Genomic DNA, 4,504 nt, shown 5'->3' on the forward strand with positions numbered 1-4,504 from the left:
CCACTGCACCGTGCTACATTTCCTTCACAGCCTGATGGCCAGGCAGATGTAAAGGTACCCAGAGGGTGAGAAGCCAGGACAGTCCCCATCCACCTCACTCCTCAGCACGGACAGCTCTGCTGCTTTCACCTGCCTTTTGCTTTGACCTTGCCCTCTCCCCTAATTGTTCCCTCTGGGTGAAATTCACCACAGTGACAAGTCGCCATGAGGCTGGCTATGGGGCATTTACACCCTATGCTGAAGGCTTTGCTGGCCCTCTGCGCAAGGGTTAAACCTCACTGATCAGAAGCTTCCCAATACACATTGCAACCATATCTGGTTAGAGATAACAAGACAGCTGCATGACGATACCAGCCAGAGGACTTTGTTAAGGTTGAAAGTACATATCTGTGACTTAAGCATTAGAGACCTGACAAGCACACTGGAATTACATAAAAACAGGATCTAAAACTAGGACATTCAGAATCCAGGTGACAAGAAACTTACAAGAACTTTGTAGTTTTTTTAAATAAGCATTCCTCCCTGTCCCCTAAACCCTTAAATAAGCCAGGAAGTCTAACATCCCCAAGCCCATCACTATTTAAAAGAGGAAATTCAGCATTCAGGCTGTCAAACTGCCTGAGAAGTGAGACCCTGAAAACATCAGAAACTCCAAGACTATCTTATTCTTAAACAATTTCATATCGAATAAGTGATTATAAACTTTAGAACATCATACTCTGAGGTTCAGAAGCTGTGCTGACTAGCCATATGCACTTCACAGAAAAGAGTGTGCTTTACCAATCTCTGATTAGCCAAGTAGCTTCTGACTTCACTGGGAGTTCCACCCACTTTCACTCCATATCCTCATTAGTTTACAGTATCCTTTCTGCTCTTGTGTGTGTCCTTATCTTCCTGCAGGCACTGACTACCTATACCATATACCAATTTGGTGTCTAAGGCCCCAGTCCTTTAAACACTTATGAACAAGCATACTGTCCTAACTGTCAAGGTGGTTAAACACTGGAATAGATTGCCTAGGGAAGCTGTGGAATCTCCATCTCTGGAGATATTTAAGAGTAGGTTAGATAAATGTCTATTAGGGATGGTCTAGACAGTATTTGGTCCTGCCATGAGGGCAGGGGACTGGACTTGATGACCTCTCGAGGTCCCTTCCAGTCCTAGAGTCTATGAGTCTATAACTTTACTCATGTGAGTAATGCACAAGTGTTTGCTGAACCAGGGCCTAATTTTCTATTTTCAGCATAAGATTTTGGTTCAACCTTCAGGTGTCTGTGTAAGTCCCTTGTGAAGTCATTTTGGCTACTACTTGTTCCTTCCTCTTGCTCCCTTGGAGGAACTGAATTATTTTTTTCCTTAGTGATCAGGTGTTTTAGGGTTCTCCCACCTCTTTCACACTCATTAATATTAATACTCCTTTCTGTTACTACCTAATAATTGCATTTGACCCTTGCATTGCTTCATTCTATGAGCCTGCTTCTGATTTTGATTAAGTCATGTAGCTTGGGGTGAGTGGTATCAGATTTCCCTATTATTCTTTGTCAATTCTCTATTAGGAAGTAGATAGATTTGGATCTATTACATCTCTTTGCATGTCTGTCTGTATTTTTTACTTAACAGACATTTGTGGTGGTAGACATCACTGTGTGGTTTCCTGTTATCTTACTGACTTTTTCCTTGTGTGCAAATCCTCTTAAAGACTTATTGGTCCTGATTCTTATTGAAGCTCTGCTAGGGTGCACAGGGGCCTTATTTACAGCCACACCCATTTATGCGCCTAGAGTGGTGCAGAAGTCCCCGAGCGCCAATGTAAATCTGGTCAAGTGTGGATGCTTGTGTACATCTTCCCAGATGTAGGAAGCACAGAGATGACTAAAAAGGATGTTTAGAAATTCCATTAATATAAATCCTATGTTGGGATGGAGGGATAGCTGGCTTTAGAGATGAGCAGCAGGAATGTCTGTGAGGATGTTTGAATACAATACAGCTGTGTCTGATAGAGGCCTATCTTATATCTGGGGCAGTAACACTCAAGACTAGGAATGTAGGAATTGCCAAACTGCTTCAGACTTGTGGTCCACCTAGTCCAGTATCCTGTCTCTTGCAGAGGCCAGCACTGGATGCTTCAGAGAAACATGCAAGAACCCCTCAGTGAGCCCCCCTCCATGCCATAGGCCTCATTCTGATCTCGGAGGGAGGTTAGACATAGGCTTAACCCCTGAAGCATGAGCATATATCTCTTCCAAAAATCAATTAGCATTAATTAGGATAAGTGGGGTTAATCTTTTTGTGAAGAGTCTCTACTCTAGAAGGGGTGTGCCAGTGTGGCGATCTGGCAAATCCCCATCGTAGGGAGACAATTTATACCTGCAACTGATGGGATGGTATAATTTATACCAGTTCCCCCTGGGGAACGAGCTATTCCCCTGAAACGATTCTGGTGCCACAACAACCGTATTTCCGGGGCGGCCTTTGCTGGCGTAGCTGGGTAGGTGCACATCGCCAGCTCTCATGGCAATGCCAGCACAGCGGTTTGTTCAGAGCAGGCCGAATGGGGCCCCAGGTTGTTGGGGATGCGGATTTGTGGCAGGCGCTGGGTGGATCTGATGAGGCGGGGTGCAGGGCGCTGGGCGGATCTGATGAGGCGGGGTGCAGGGCCCCGGGCGGATCAATGAGGCGGGGTGCAGGGCCCCGGGCGGATCAATGAGGCGGGGTGCAGGGCGCCGGGTGGATCTGATGAGGCGGGGCGCAGGGCCCTGGGTGGATCGATGAGGCGGGGTGCAGGGCGCTGGGTGGATCTGATGAGGCGGGGTGCAGGGCCCTGGGTGGATGGATGAGGCGGGGCGCAGGGCCCTGGGCGGATCTGATGAGGCGGGGCGCAGGGCCCTGGGCGGATCTGATGAGGCGGGGCGCAGGGCCCTGGGCGGATCTGATGAGGCGGGGTGCAGGGCGCTGGGCGGATCTGATGAGGCGGGGTGCAGGGCCCCGGGCGGATCAATGAGGCGGGGTGCAGGGCCCCGGGCGGATCTGATGAGGTGGGGTGCAGGGCGCCGGGTGGATCTGATGAGGCGGGGTGCAGGGCGCCGGGCGGATCTGATGAGGCGGGGTGCAGGGCGCCGGGCGGATCTGATGAGGCGGGGTGCAGGGCCCTGGGCGGATCTGATGAGGCGGGGTGCAGGGCCCTGGGCGGATCGATGAGGCGGGGCGCAGGGCCCTGGGTGGATCTGATGAGGCGGGGCGCAGGGCCCTGGGTGGATCTGATGAGGCGGGGCGCAGGGCGCTGGGTGGATCTGATGAGGCGGGGCGCAGGGCGCTGGGTGGATCGATGAGGCGGGGCGCAGGGCCCTGGGTGGATCTGATGAAGCGCGGTGCAGGGCGCCGGGTGGATCTGATGAGGCGGGGTGCAGGGCCCTGGGTGGATCTGATGAGGCGCGGTGCAGGGGGCTGGGTGGATCGATGAGGCGGGGTGCAGGGCGCTGGGCGGATCTGATGAGGCGGGGTGCAGGGCCCTGGGTGGATCTGATGAGGCGGGGCGCAGGGCCCTGGGTGGATCGATGAGGCGGGGCGCAGGGCCCTGGGTGGATCTGATGAGGCGCGGCGCAGGGCCCTGGGTGGATCTGATGAGGCGCGGCGCAGGGCCCTGGGTGGATCTGATGAGGCGCGGCGCAGGGCGCCGGGTGGATCTGATGAGGCGGGGTGCAGGGCGCCGGGTGGATCTGATGAGGCGGGGTGCAGGGCGCCGGGTGGATCGATGAGGCGGGGTGCAGGGCGCCGGGTGGATCTGATGAGGCGCGGCGCAGGGCGCCGGGTGGATCTGATGAGGCGGGGTGCAGGGCGCCGGGTGGATCGATGAGGCGGGGTGCAGGGCGCCGGGCGGATCTGATGAGGCGGGGTGCAGGGCGCCGGGTGGATCGATGAGGCGGGGTGCAGGGCGCCGGGCGGATCTGATGAGGCGGGGTGCAGGGCCCTGGGTGGATCGATGAGGCGGGGTGCAGGGCGCCGGGTGGATCGATGAGGCGGGGTGCAGGGCGCCGGGCGGATCGATGAGGCGGGGCGCAGGGCGCTGGGTGGATCGATGAGGCGGGGTGCAGGGCGCTGGGTGGATCGATGAGGCGGGGTGCAGGGCGCTGGGTGGATCGATGAGGCGGGGTGCAGGGCGCTGGGTGGATGGATGAGGCGGGGTGCAGGGCGCCGGGTGGATCAATGAGGCGGGGTGCAGGGCGCCGGGTGCCATGGCCTTCAGCCCCTCGTAAGGGCCCCCCACCGCCAGCTCGCTCCAAAAGCTGGGGCTGGGGCCCCGTTTCCTCTCCCAGGGCTGGTCCAGGCAGGGCCTGCGTGGGCGGCCTGAGGCGGAGCAGGGGCTGGCCGGGCGGGGCTGGCTCCCCGCTAGCCGGTCTCCCGCTGCCCTGGGGCGGCTCCGGGCTGAGGCGGGGCTGCCGGGCCCGCCCCCTGCCTGCGGCCGGCGAGTTTCGGTGCCCGGGCTGCGCGGGAAGGCGGCCCGGCC

Source organism: Gopherus flavomarginatus, chromosome 3, assembly GCF_025201925.1.
Source record: "Gopherus flavomarginatus isolate rGopFla2 chromosome 3, rGopFla2.mat.asm, whole genome shotgun sequence".
In the NCBI taxonomy this organism is placed as follows: domain Eukaryota; kingdom Metazoa; phylum Chordata; order Testudines; family Testudinidae; genus Gopherus; species Gopherus flavomarginatus.